The sequence below is a fragment of the Equus przewalskii genome, chromosome 17 (genome assembly GCF_037783145.1).
Source record: "Equus przewalskii isolate Varuska chromosome 17, EquPr2, whole genome shotgun sequence".
Lineage (NCBI taxonomy): Eukaryota > Metazoa > Chordata > Mammalia > Perissodactyla > Equidae > Equus > Equus przewalskii.
In genome coordinates this window covers 58,367,539-58,382,681 of record NC_091847.1, presented here as the reverse complement: position 1 = coordinate 58,382,681, position 15,143 = coordinate 58,367,539, and the positions used below count along the sequence as shown (strand labels likewise).

Genomic DNA, 15,143 nt, shown 5'->3' with positions numbered 1-15,143 from the left:
TGCCTTTGTTCACTTGACTAAAGGGGTCATTCAGGTGACTCTCTCAGCTCACAACTCTCCTCCAAGGTAACGTGACATCACCATCTTGACCAGAAGCAACTTGTAAATTATGAATTGTTTTCTAACATGAAGTTCTTCCTCACAGGACACTGTGTTTTGTCAGTATTTTCTCTCTCTTGTTTCTGCCATGTCTACCCTTGAAATTAGGGATCATGTTTTATAGGCACTCCTGAGGGCACACAAAATTGACCTCATGCAAATTACTCCATAAAATATGTAATAAAAAATTGTCTCATATGACCCCTCAAAATAGTACCAAAAAGCAGGCACCAACTACCACAAGAAGATGGTTCCCTCTCGGGCTCCTCTTTTTGTTTTGCTAGTATGGCGTCCTGCCAGCTTCTCACTCACATCCCTGAGAGAGGCAGAGTAAGAGGAAAGATAGTAAATCCAGTTGCAACAGATATTGCCACATTGCATCCTCTCCACTTTTCCCCAAAATGTTGTGACCAAAAGGGACCTCTCATTATAAGGGCAGACAAGGCAGGCCCCAGAATCCTTTAGACTTCCTAGTTTGGGAGATGCTTTCTCCTGAGCCTGTCAATGGGTCTCAGTGTTATATATGTACCTAAGTATATGTGTGTGTAACCAAGAATTCTACAGGAATATATCATTTGAATTGCCTAAGAAGTTTCTGAATTGAGTGATTGTATAAGCTATTGTGAGGCTACAGATCTTTTTTTAATCACCCACCACGGCCAGCAACATACCTCGCACGTAACCTATGTAAATACTTATTAATTTGTTTTGTTGATTTCAGAGTGCTTTTGTTTGTTTCCTTCTACTCAATAGCTTTTCTCAATATCCTTTCATTTTACCCCTTTCTTTTTTCCAGGCTGTTTCAGAAGCTACCCAGTTACTTGTATTCTTTTGTCCTTTGGCTATAAAATTTTCTCTTTCTACCCATAAAAATTGGATTGGTTTACTAGGAAGTCATGTCTTGGCCCAGGCTTAGTTTAGGAAGCCGTGTTTGCCATTGTTAGTCTCATTGTCTTTGGACTCCCAGAGTCCAAAGCACTGCTTGACATCTTTGAGTTCTTCCATTTTGTCATGTGTGGAAAACCTGCACATGCCAGACGCTGGGCGGGGCCCTAGGAATGGAATGGTGCATAAGCCTCCACTTGGCTTCATGGACTTCAGAGTACAAAACTCAGTGATCATTTCCTGCTTTTCTCCTTTGAAATAATTCTGAGGAAGGGTAAGTGCCAGAAAGAGCTCATAGACATGAAATGAAAACAGAAGCACCTTAATAGGGCAAAAGGCATGAACAGAAAAATTTTAAATAAATACATTTATCTAACCTTATTTTAAAAACTCAGAGGCCTGCCCCATGGCAGAGTGGTTAACGTTCCACGTGCTCTGCTTTGGCTGCCCGGGTTCGTGGGTTCAGATCCCAGGTGCAGACCAACTCCACTTGTCAGCCACGCTATGGCGGCGACCCACATACAAAATAGAGGAAGACTGGCACAGATGTTAGCTCAGGGCTAATCTTCATCAAGCAAAAAAAGAGGAGGATTGGCAACGGATGTTAGCTCAGGGCCACTCTTCCTCACAAAAAGCAAAAATAAAAATAATAAATTAAAAAAACCCTCAACCTTGCTAGCCATCAAAAAAGAAAAATTAAAATGAGATACCTATCGAAACAACATAAACAATTTTTAGTGATGATAATCATTGCTGGCAAATTTGTAAAAAAATAAAAATTCCCTTTGTCCATTTCCAGTGGCAGTGAAACTTGGTACTAACCCTTTGAAAAGCAATTTGGAAGTTTGTGTGAAGAGCCTTAAATGTGTTCATACCCTTTAACCAAATTTCTCCATTTCAAGAAATGTATTTTAAGGAAACATTCTAAATGTAGGAAAATAACATTGAAAAATTGGAAATGTCCAACTATAGGAAAATAATTATACAAACTAATTCACGGACACAGTGAAATTTTCAGTTATTAAAATAATACATGTGAGGAGTATGCAAAAATACAAAAACAGATTATGATAAAATGTTAATGAGGGCAAGATTTGTCTATTTTATGAAGTCAGAGCCTGGCTCAATACCTAGCAAGGTTTCTCACACAAAGTAAGTGCTCAGAAAATGTCTGTCAAATGAATAGGCACCATATCTTTACAACTAGCAAGACAAAAGTATCCAAAAGGAATATACTCTAACAGGTTAACTATGTTTATGTTTTAGAGTACCTATGAATAACCTTTTTCCTTCTTTCTATGTTTAGTATTTTTCTAATTTTTTTTAATAAGCAAATTCCCCTTTTATAATGAGAAAAAAAGATGAGGTGTTCATTTGGTGAAAATAAATACTATTTTAACAGTTTTTTAAATTGTTATTTTATAAAGTAAAAGAAGTGATGAAAATCAAGCAGACTCTTTTAGAATTTGTTAAAATTTTAAGATTGATATAAAAAAATAGACAAGACCGCTTTTTAAATCCTTAAGAAGCCTTGTGAGGGAACTCTAATAAGCTCTGGCTCAAGAACAGATAGATCACAGAACTAACCAAGAATTAGATGATTTAATATATAACAAATAAGATTTCACCTAAACCACAGAGAAACGAAGGATTATTCAGTGAATGATATTGAGGTAACTAGTTACCAATATGGAAAAAGATCACTTACAACCATGCCTTATATCATACGTCAACGTAAATTACAGATGAATTCAAGAGTTAAGTTTTTAAAAAGTCACTCCTTAGGGAAATTAGAATAATTTGAGTACTTAATGTAGATAGAGAGGAGTTATGATATGCTATGCTAAAAAGCATAGAAAAAGAGGGGGCTGGCCCCGTGGCCGAGTGGTTAAGTTCGCGCGCTCCGCTGCAGGCGGCCCAGTGTTTCGTTAGTTCGAATCCTGGGCGCGGACATGGCACTGCTCATCAAACCACGCTGAGGCAGCGTCCCACATGCCACAACTAGAAGGACCCACAACGAAGAATACACAACTATGTACCGGAGGGCTTTGGGGAGAAAAAGGAAAAAATAAAATCTTTAAAAAAAAAAAAAAAAAGCATCGAAAAAGAAAAAACAGGAAAAAGAAACACAAAAGAAAACATGTGTTTGACTAGGTACAAAAATGGAATGCTCAGTTTGCTTCCCGACACACATAAACACACAGGCACCAAGTTGAAAGAACAAAATAGACAAAACAGTTTGTACTATGAAAAGGGATTAATGTATATCACATATAATTCTGTATAGACTTATAAAAATGTCAAATTGTCATAGCCAGTTAAAGGACATGTTAGAAATTCGAGGTTATTAAACTGTATGTTGCCTTAAAAAAATCTAAGAAATGTATATTAAAATGAGGGACTACATTCTTGTTCACAAAATTTGCAAATCTAAAAACTGTATGATGCCAAATACCTGTGAGAATATTATGAGAAGGCTACTTTCCTATATTGCTGGTGGCATTGCAAATTGATGTAACCTTTTTTTGGAAAGCAATTTGGCAATGTGTTTCAAGAGTCATAAAAATGTTCATACCCTTTAACCTACTAATTCTACTTCTGGGAATCTATCCTAAGGAAATAATCCAAAATATTAAAAAATGCCATATGCCTGACAATGTTTATCCCAGTATAATTTATACTATATAAAAATGGAAACCACTCAAACTGTCCAACATAAAGGCTATGCTTTAGTAAATTATGGTCTATTGACTCAAGGGAATATACGTGAATATAAAATGGTGAGTATTATAACTATCATTTTTCCCATCAGTTCCTCCTCAAGATAAATCCTTTTCTATGAGATCAGCTCATGCCTTGCTTAGTTAATAGGACTAACAAAAGATATTGTGCATTGTCTTTTTAACTGATGTTTTTACTTAACTTTATGTCACAAATTTTTCCAAGGTGTTTTAGAGTATCTCATACATAAAATCAGGTTAAGTATGCTTTCTGTTTCAGCAGACAAAATTGTATGCACAATATGATTGTCTGGAAAATGTGTAAAAGAGATTTAGAAAAATATGCAAACAATCATTTTGGTAACGTTAAGGGCCTGTTTCCTGGTGATTCTGGCCACCTTTTTTGTATTGCGCAAGTGGTTATCTAATTGGAAGAGATTCAATAAGAAACAATATGCTTTAACTTGGGGCTGAAGAAAAAGTAGTTTAATTTGACATGATAAACAACTTGACGTTTTAGTTGAATGTCTTTATAACTAAAGAAGTAAAACAATATTTTGTAAAATGGGGATATTAATTAAATAGGTTGAGAGTTATACTTTAGTTTTTTTCAGGTCAAAATTGTAGAGTTTTGTCAAAATTTATAAAAACTCAAAGGTATGCCTCAGAAAATGTCAGAGTGCATATGGCTTTAACTTCCATGGATTATAATATCCCAAAATAACTCAGATAAAGTAAACATCACAGAGTGATGTGAAATTTTAAAAAGTGATAAATAATTTTCAATAAGAATATATGCTCAGTGTGTGGAGGAGGTAAGTAGCATATCCATTTTGGACTCATAAGGAAATGACCATTTATTACCAGTAATTATAATCCAAGAAAAGGATATTGAAGTGCGAGACTTTTTTGACCAAGGAAATTGAGTCTCAGAAACACTAAATGACTTCTCTAAAGTCTTAATGGTAGCTCTTGACAGAACTAGAGGCAGAAATTTGGAATTCTGTCCCAATTCCATATACTGTTATATCCACCAGGGAATATAATCCAGTTTCCCAAGTCACCAGCTCCTGTAGAGATGTCAAGAGGATGTCATCAGAAAGTTCTTTTAAGTGTAACAGTCTTTTCTCACCCTTGTTCATGAGCATGAGAAAGATCTTCTCTATGTTGATATAAATTTGGCAGTCCTGTTGTTATCGCTCATATTACACTGTATATATTATATAATACTTATCACAGTTTGTAAGTAAATATTTATTGGTGTGATTATTTCTTTAATATTTTTCTCCCTCTACTAGAATGAGGGCTGGGACCATGTCTATTTTTTGGGGGGTTTTTTGAGGAAGATTAGCCCTGAGCTAGCGTCTGCCACCAATCTTCCTCTTTTTTGCTAAGGAAGACTGGCCCTGAGCTAACATCTGTGCCCATCTTCCTCTACTTTTTTTTTTATATGTGGGATGCCTGCCACAGCATGGCTTGACAAGCGGTGCATAGGATCCGAACCAGTGAACCCTGGGCCACCACAGCAGACCGTGTGAATTTTAACCACTGGGCCGGCCTCGTATCTGTTTTTTGTGCCTAATACAGTGCCTGGCATATAATATTTAGTAAATAATTCCTGAATGAATGGATGGCCAAATTATCTTCACATTCAAAGTCCGTTGAAGGGAATGTTATAGAATAACAACAATGAGAAACATAATCTTTTTACACTGCCTAATATATTTATGGACCTGATTTTCATGAAAAGTAGCACAGGCCAAACATAGGAGTCCAGAAGCTTTTAGAGAAATTAAAGGACAATAAGTTCATACATTCAAATAAATTAAGGGTGTTTGGTATGTGACCCTAACCTCTGAAATACATCAGAAGAACAATGACCACATTTTCTCACCAACTTCTTATAGAATCGTGGTCAGAAAGTGAATATTGACTCATACTCTTTTCTAAAAATACAATGGGGCAGCAAAATGTTTCTAACCTGCTTTATAAAATGTCTACATAGAAGAAATCAAGTTATGTGTTCTATAAAGCTGCGTGCTAGCAATTAAGGTTAAAATCAGTCAACCTCAATCAATCTCAGACTCATTGGCAGAAGTGTTTAAAAGGACTGATGGAAAAATAAAACTGTTACATGTTTGGTCCAACTTTCTCTAGCTCTTAATCAGAACATCGTGGTTATTGACTCAGAAACCTGGCATCTTGAATTCTAGTTCTGATTACATTGCTGCAGCCTTCTGGATGCCAGTTTCCTCATCAGCAAAATGAAAGAGTCTGGAGGTTCTTTCCAATTCTGGAATCTCTGTGATTTATGCTATTGTATAAGGACGTGCTGTTCAACAAACTGAATTAACTAACATGGCTGGAAGTGCTTTTTTAAACACTAACATTGCTTAATGGCAAGACTTATGCCAGCAGTGATTTAAGGCATATGTATCCTCACAACTTGATTAACTGTTAAAATTCATTTTGGCTTTTAAAAATTCAAATGTCTTTTCTATATAAGGGCTACCATACCCAGCCACTCCACTCCACCTCCATCCTACCGCACCCGACCCCCAGTTATTTTGGCTCTATAAGTGTATATGCATTCAAACCATCTGTCAATTAAGCAGGAAACAACATACCAGTAATTCTAGTTGTTTGGAATTTTGTCAAGAAAACAATGTCATTTTTAATAAGGTTGTTTACATCAGGTGAGATTTTCACTTCCCAGTCAGGTTAATTCTAAACTTTTTTTTTTCTTGTCCCTAGAAAAATTTCTTTTAAAAAAAGATCCACAACTGGGGCCAACCCCATGGCGTAGTGGTTAAGTTCAGTGCACTCCACTTCAGCAGCCCAGGCCTGTGGGTTTGGAACCCTGGGCATAGACCTACACCACTCATCAGCCATGCTGTGGCAGCAACCCACCCACAAAATAGAGAAAGATATTAGCTCAGGGCTAATCTTCCTCAGCGAAAAACAAAAGAAGGTCCACAACTTATCTATGGCCATTTTTGCCACACACACAAAAATGCACACAAAACTGAACTTAAGAAATACAATTGTGTGCATATCTGAGACTTTATTTACTCCTTTAACAAATGTAACAAATGCCTTTTAAAGGGTAAAGCACAGTGCTAGAAGATATGTACCAAACAAGATATGATACCATCTCTGCTCTTAAGGGTTTATAATCTAGCAAGATGATTTAAGAGGGACGGCTTCAAGTCCAAGAACAGGAGTTTCCTCCCTACAAAACGATGGCAAAATTTCATTCACCTCCTCTTTATCGTAATACACAGCCCCTTAGAAATGTGCTTTTACTGCCTTCAAATACATTAGAGGAGAAGCCAGAGGATGTAAAAGAGGGATTTACATGCTTATTCAACAAACAAATATTGAGAACCTATTCAACAAGTGAGAAAACTGTATTTTTGAATGTAGATGACATGTCCTTCAAAACACACACATGGAGCAGGCGCTGAAGAAGTAGGCACTGGTTGAGTAGATGGAAAACAAGTTCTATCTAAGGATAATTATGTGGTTAAAAAAACAGCCGTTGAATTATTTTTTGCATTGTAGCAAGTTATTTTTATTTGATTTTTTTAGGAGAGTAGAGTTCAGAGTTCAACCTTCCAGCAAGGATACTTCAGATATTGGTCTCTCACCCACTCCCTGCCATCACCACTGTATCCCCAGTGCCTGTCACCTAGTTGGAACTCAATAAATATTTGTTGAATAATAGCAAACACTTCTGTAACACTTATTGTCTTTTATGCTGTATTTTGTATACATTGACTCATTTCATACTCTCAGTAGCCCGAGTGAGGCAGGTACTATTATTATATATTAATGTTATGGATGAGGAAACTAAGGCACAGAAAGATAAGCAACTTGCCCGTGGTCACATGACTGGTAAATGATGGACTTGGGCTGGGAAACCCAAGCTATTGACTACTATACTATGCCAATTCTAAATAAATAAGTGGCATTCCAGGTAAGGGGATGGGAGGGAGGGGAAGGACTAGTGGCATCACTGGCCCCATAGTCAGAAGGGAAAGAATTGGGACCTCTAAGACAGGCTGGAGATGTTGACAACCGGTGAAGAATGGGGAAGTGCTTTGGTTTTTGGTGTCCCAAGAGGGTTGCTTTGGGACAATCTTTGGATGGTAGGATTGACAGAGGCTTGCCAATGAGAAAGAGACACGGAAGGAAGCACTGTAAAAATCAGAAATGATTTGTGGTCCCTCTGGGCAATTTTTCTTCTGCCAATCTCTCTCTAGTTCATTCTTCTTTCTGCCGTTCTCTTCCTTTGTCCCTTTTCTCTACTATCGCTTGTAGCCTGTTATATGTTGACCTAAATTTCAAATTATTGTATTTATTAAATCAAATGTCTATATTATCCCACTCTCTCTCTGCACTTCCATTAAAAGAAAACAACTGAAGTTATTTCAAAATTGTTACTTATTAGCATGGTACATGTAGGTCAATGACTTAGAAGAAAAGTCTCCTAAAGTGGACTAACCCTTAAAAAGTAAGAGATTATGAAAATAAATCTTAGTATTCCATCATTTCAATGTTAGAAAAGATAGCTAGATCTTAAATACATACCATTTCATGTTGAAATTTATTTTCTTTTAAATTTTAGAAATATCTGCAAATTTAGATTTAACATTTTAACATTGATTAGACTCTTCACTTTATAATAGGAGCAAGAGTTCATTTGTGCCTGATATTGATGAAGTTTATAAAATGCTGAAATTTCTGGATTTCTGAAAAGAACACGAAAACAAGGATAAATTATATTTGTACCTTTAAGTATGTGAATACGTAAAAACAATAGCAAGTCATTTACAGGAATTGTCTAGAGAAAATTCTCACCATCACCAGGCAATTTGTGCCTAGTCTGGTACAAATAGCACGTGGATCAAAAACTTAATCTGAGTATTCTTAGTCTAATTGGTATAACAGTACAAATATATATACATACGTGCATACATGCGCATTTAGTCGGTTTAATACAAGAACAAACATTTGTTTGTTAAAGACTGAAAATAAGGATCAATATTGCAGCATTCACAACCATCTAGCTTGATAAACCATATCAGTTAGGTGTTGCAAATATGGAATAAGTAAAAACTGATATCAGGAGCATACAGCTTCTATTTTGCCTAAGCTAAGCAGATATAATGTGTTCTAAGGTAGTATATGTGATTTAAAATCCAAAGAAGAAGGATCCCATTTTAAAGAGATTGATTTGGGGTGGCGGAAGGTGATGTGATAGTCATCGCTGTATAGCTTCTTAAAACTGATTTACTGTAGTGGCTTGTGGAAGTAACAGATGTTTATTTGAATGAATATTCATTTGCTGACATCAAGTCCCAGTAGATGACACTTTCCTCTTAAGAGGTCATATTTTCCTCTTAGGAGTGTTTGCTATTGCGGTTGCCAATTGTCTATTTAGAAGACATAACGCTGAGGAGCTATGTAAAGTGGAGTATTGATGTATAATGATATAGAGTCTGAACCAGAGGTAAATATGCTAATTAGAAACAGCAATAATGCCAGATATAAACATCATAATGACTTACCTTATCCTTTTTGACAGTATCATGATAGCTTCTCATCAACCAATCATGAATTTTCTTTTAAGTTACATTGTTAGTACACTGCTTGAGCTGTAAAAACATTTATTTAAGATAGAACATTACCAAGAATTGAGGTGACTTCAAATCACCATAGCAACCAAATAAAGAACTTTATTGTGAAGAACCTTTAAGAAAAATTTTAAAAATTCTGTATGAATAGAAATTATTATTATTTAGGGCCTAGTTCCATCTCTACCACTTGCTATACAAAATCTTGCTTTCTTCTATGTGTGTTTTTAGAGAAAACAGCAGTATCAGAAGTACAGATAGCCTGTTATAATTGTTCGTTTCATAAATTCATGCACTGGGGCCAGTTTATCATACCTAAAGTTACTTTGGCTCTGCAAAAGATTATTCTGGCAGAAATTTTATTAGTGTGTCAAATTATCTTTTAAGAAACTTGGCCAGGATTACTACCCAAGATGGTAAGTTATAAATTTTAAACCTTATGACTAGACACTCCCACTCCCCACCCCCAAGACAGTAGTACCATTGAATTTTCTGGCACCATGATCTAAACACAAATTTGTAACAGAATTCCAGAAACAAATAAGATAATTTTAGGAGGAGAGTTACAATGAGATAATAATCTGGTTATGTTTCTTGGTCCATGAAATGCCTAGAGTATTTAGCAATATAACTATGTCTCCATTATCTATGCTGTTAGGAAAAGATATACACATGGAAATCTGTGGCTGATTCAAAATTATCACTGTTAAGCCATTAGAAGCAGCCTCCTTCCTCAAACTCAAATGATGTGTTTTTTATTATCTAACCGTTTATGTTAGTGGTTCTCAACTTGGGCTGCACATTAGAATCATCTGGTGATGACTGAGGAGCTGTTAAAAATCCTGATGTATAGGTCACATTCCTGATTAATTAAATCACAAGGCTGGGGGTGAGACCAGACATTAGTAGTTTGTTAAAGCTTCCCCAGGTGATTCCAATATATGGCCAAGGTCGAGAGCTACTTAGTGGTAGGGATCTAAGAATCAGTGAAGTGCAGAAACTATAAGAAAAGAATGTCTATTTACTAAACTAAAGAGTAAATATCAGTGATTGTTCAAATTGCTGTATACCAATGATATGTAAAAAGAGATTATTAGGCTATTTTTTTTCTGATTTCTTCAAAAATCCTAACTTCAGTTCCATCTGTTATATGAGAGAGTAAATTTCCAGATTGTAGAAGTGTTAACCTATATTAAGATTGAAATACACCAGTGATATAAGTTGCCTCTATATTTCAATGTATAATAATTATTTTTAATTTGTGAGTTCTTTTTCAAAGAAGTCGTTTTGAATAGATGCTTAGCAAAAAGTACTTTATTAATTCAAAAACTATATAAAAACATTGTTGTGTAGTCATGATGCAGAATGAATAATTTTCAAATTGTAGCGGGGGGTTGCAGGGACTTCCTTGGGAAATGGAAATGATTTTAGCCATTCTCAGTTTAGGGAAAAAATGATAAATCCAGATTTTGTGCTGTTACCCCTTGAAATTTATTTTCATAAAGTATGTTTTCCTGAGGTGTCTTATAAGCATTGAGATACTTATAAGCATTAAGATACTTTCTCACTGGTAAGAAAGGTGAATTACAGTACAGACAGAAAAATTCCCCCTAACTTTAATGTAATTTCAATAAGTTGGAAGCAGAGATTTATTTGCTTAGATATAGTTAATGTAATTAATTTCGAAGGCAGCGTAGTCCAGTTATTAGAGTCAAACAAACCAGAGTTCAAAACCTAGCTCTGCCCCTCCTGGCTGTTCTCCCTGGAACATATCATTTACCTAGTCCAGGACTCACTTTTCTCATCTATAAAAGGGGCACATTTATATCTTCTGTGCAAGGTTGTGAGTTGTGGGCAATTAAATGGGGAAATGTTGACAGAGCCCTTAGCATAGTGCCCAGCACATAGTAAGCCTTGAATAAATGGTAGTTATTTTTTAATTATTCAAGCAGGTGTTTTGAAAGACTACTTTTTCCCTTGGGTAATTTATGCTGTTTTTTCATAACTGCCCACCACAGACTTGACACACATGAGGGTTACAGGAAGTCTTTGCATATTCTTAAATTTAGGCATAGCATGGCAAGGAGAGTGTGAGTTGCTGCGTGGGTGCATTCATGGCCATATGACTTGAGTGCACAACCCATCATGCTCATTCACTAACTGAGGTTCCCCATTGTGTGACCAGGTGGGAAATGTGCAATATGTGTCTCAGGAAAACTGAAATCACCACCCATCACGGACCATCTCAGTTACTACTAAAGAGTGGGGATCAAGAATGTTAAATCATCATGTTCTAAGGGTCTCCTGATTCTATATATATTGCATTTCATTGATTCCAACATGCACGTTTTAACGTCTCTGAAATCAAAATGTACCGTCCAATCGATAATGTCTTAAATCACTCTCAGCCAGGCAGCACTTCTGATGTAGTTGGCATCGCCTGTGACTGTGTGAACTTGGCCATAGCTCTTCATATTGTTGTGATGCATGATAAAAACCTGAGGCCAAGCGAGTTTAAGAAAATTCTTTAAATAACTATCAAATAAAAATTCTAAGGGATAAAAAATAGTGTCATAGTTTAATTGGCAGTGATTTTTCTTCCTTAATGGCACACAAAATAATAATGCATCTCAGAATCTAATCTTTAATTTGATGTAATAGTTTGCTATGGTTTTTGCAAAGCAATTTGACAAAATGCTTCAAAACCCTTTACAATGTGCATATATCCAATGTACAAATTTCCACGCTCATGATTCATCCTAAGGAAATAATCATAATTAAGCCACATCAATACTTCTGTCTCAGTTGTTATTTAGGTTAAGTTTGCTATTGTGGCAGGCAGAATAATGCTCCCTCGCCCCCAAAAATGTCCATATCCTAATCTCTGGAGTCCATGAATATGTAACGTTACACGGCAAAGGGAAATTAAGGCTGCAGATGAATTAAGGTAGCTAATCAGCTGATCTTAAAATAGGGAGGTTATCCTGGATTATCCAAGTGGACCCAATTTAATCGCAAAGATCATGAAAAGTGAAAGAGTGAGGCAGAAGAAAAGGGTCAGAGAGGGAGATGTAACGAAGCAAGAGGTGGGAGTGAGACGATGTGGTGTGAGAAGGACTCAGTGTGCTGTCAGTGACTTTGCAGATGGAGGAAAGAGCTACAAACCAAGGAATGCAGGAGGCTTCTAGAAGCACGTCGAAGCAAAAGGCAAGGAGAGGCTTTCTCCCCTACAGCATCCAGAGGAGAATGCAGCCATCCCAATACTTTTGATGTCAGTCCAGAGAGACCCAGGTCAGATTTCTAACCTACAGAACAGAAAGATAAACTTTTGTTGTTGTAAGCCACTAAGTTTGTGGTAATTTGTTATATCAGCAATAAGTAACTAATGCAGTTGATAAGGTAGAAACATTTTTATGATTGATTATCTGCGTTAGGTAAATAGTTACTAGACTCATGAATTTAATAGACCAGTAAAAGTTCCAGAAAATGTTAGGGCCAATTGCCAGCTTTTAATTTTGCTGTCTTATTCTAAACTTACTGCTTAAAATTCTAACATAACATCAGCATAAGATAGTTTTACAAACAAATAATATAAATCTAACATATAAGTGCCAATATTTAAATAAATTTAATTTAGAAAAAACTCATTTCATTGCCTTTAATTTCCTCACTTCATCCAAGGACCAACAAAAATACCCCATTACCAGCGCTATTCTGTGATCAAGCATGTGGGAATTTCTGTGTTAGCTGCATTTTGTTGATTTTGGTGTGTGGATTTTAGAGTCCCCTAAAAAGGGAGATTGGCATAATAACAAAAATCCTTAGATTACAAATACTTAGTTGAGAATTCTCAGAAGTTTGGAGTTAGGACATCTTATGATTACTTTTGCTGTGATTTCTTTTGATTCCCTCCCCATCTTTTCTTGCCATCTATCCAGAACATCTTGTATTAGTTATCTATGGCTGTTGTAACAAATTACTACACATTGCTGTCTCAAAACAACGAATGTTTATTCTCTTACAGTTCTGAAGGTCAGAAGTCTGAAATCGGTTTCATTGGGCTGAATTCAAGGGGTTGGCAGGGCCACGCTCCCTCCTTCCTCATGCTTCAAAACCAGCAGTATTGCATCTCCAAATCACTTTCTCTGCTGAGGTGGTCACATGGCCTTCCCTCTTCAATGTCAAATCTCCGACTGCCTCCCTCTTATAAGGATATTTGTGATTACATTTAGCACCCACCCAGATATCTAGGATAATCCTCCCCTCTCAAGATCCTTAATTTAATCATATCTCCAAAGTCTCTTTTGCCATGTAAGTAACATTCACAGGTTCCGGGCACTAGAACTCAAATACATTTGGGGACCATTCTTCAGCCTACACATGTGATTGTTTTATATACATATTGCATAGCTGTTATATTTATTTTAATTAAGTAGGGAAATTTTCTTTGTAGGAATCTATTGTTGCCCATTAAAGTAGTGACATATCCTAGGATATCTAGACCCTAGAAAGCCATGCCTATATGACTACCAAAGATAAGAGGGTCATAATACAATTAAGCAGTTTTGATTAATATAATAACCTATTTCTTGTGTGCAAGGTCATCTACAGGAAGCCCTCTCTTAGGTAGAAAAGTATAAACCACTCGTATATATTTCACACTAATTTTGGAACATTCTCTGAAACTCTTGGTGTAAAAATGACGCTCAGACTGCTAGTGCAGAGCAGCCTACTGAGCATCTCTCAACAGATGCTCAGGCACCTCCCTTTTCAGCAGCACATTTCTGAGATGGGCTGGTGCGAAGGCAAATACAAATGTAATTTAAGAGCTCTGAGTGCTTCTTCTTCCCTTCTACTGAATCCCTATCAGACAACTGGTGGATCAGTTGTACTGTTGGGAAAAATAACACAACAAAACAAGCTGGCAAACCCAATCCTGGGCCTGACACCAGCTGTCCTGTTCCAGCCATTGCTGTTGAGGTTCAGTAAACAGTAGCTGAGTGACTCCAACCCACCTGATGCTCAAGTAACCACCAAAGAAGACCTTAGGTATAGGGAAGATTTGTCTCTGTAAGTGTCAGTGCCTAATAAAGAAACAAACAAGCATCTTGTATGCCTGGAAAAGGAGAGCTACTCTAAATTAGTGGTTTTAGATTCAGTTCCAGGTTTCAGATTCAGGATTTCACAGCCCCTCAAAGGGGCTGCCAGGGCAGATGGAGTAGACAGAACAGACCAAGCTCTGGCTTATCCACCCTAGGTTTATCCAGAGCAATCTCATTTCTATCTGTTTTACTTATTGGGGTTCTGTGTAAGTTTTGATTCTAAGAATAATTCAACTACTTTTTTAAAAGTCGAAAGCAATTCTAAAGGAACATTGTCTTAGTCTGTTCTGGCTATTAGAATGAAAATGCCACAGACCAAGTGGTTCGTTAACAACAGAAATCTGTATCTCACAGTTCTGGAGACTGGGATATCCAAGATGAAGGCATCAACAGATTTAGTGTCTGATGAGAGACAGCTCCCTGGTTATCAGATGGTCGTCTTCTTGATGTGTCCTCGCATGGTAGAAGGGAAAGGGAGCTCTCCTGGGGTCTCTTTTATAAAGGCATTGATTTCATTCATGAGGGCTCCACCCTCATGACCTAATCACCTCCCAAGGGCCCTACCACCTATTACCATTACCCTAGGGGTGAGGATTTCAACATATGAATTATAAAATATGTATGTAAATAACCCAATTTAAAAATGGGCAAAGTATCTGAATAGACATTTCTCAAATGAAGACAAACAAATGGCCACC

General features: G+C 36.6%; 1 long non-coding RNA gene across 1 annotated transcript; it reads right to left on the bottom strand.

The window, feature by feature from the left end:
* Positions 1 to 8,290: 8,290 nt before the first annotated feature.
* On the bottom strand, positions 8,291 to 14,912 carry LOC139076714 (uncharacterized). The gene is made up of 4 exons (XR_011528603.1): positions 14,798 to 14,912; positions 12,509 to 12,648; positions 9,278 to 9,364; positions 8,291 to 8,458 (listed from the first exon to the last, which is right to left on the bottom strand). It is a non-coding gene; the product is annotated as an uncharacterized lncRNA (long non-coding RNA).
* Positions 14,913 to 15,143: the final 231 nt, after the last annotated feature.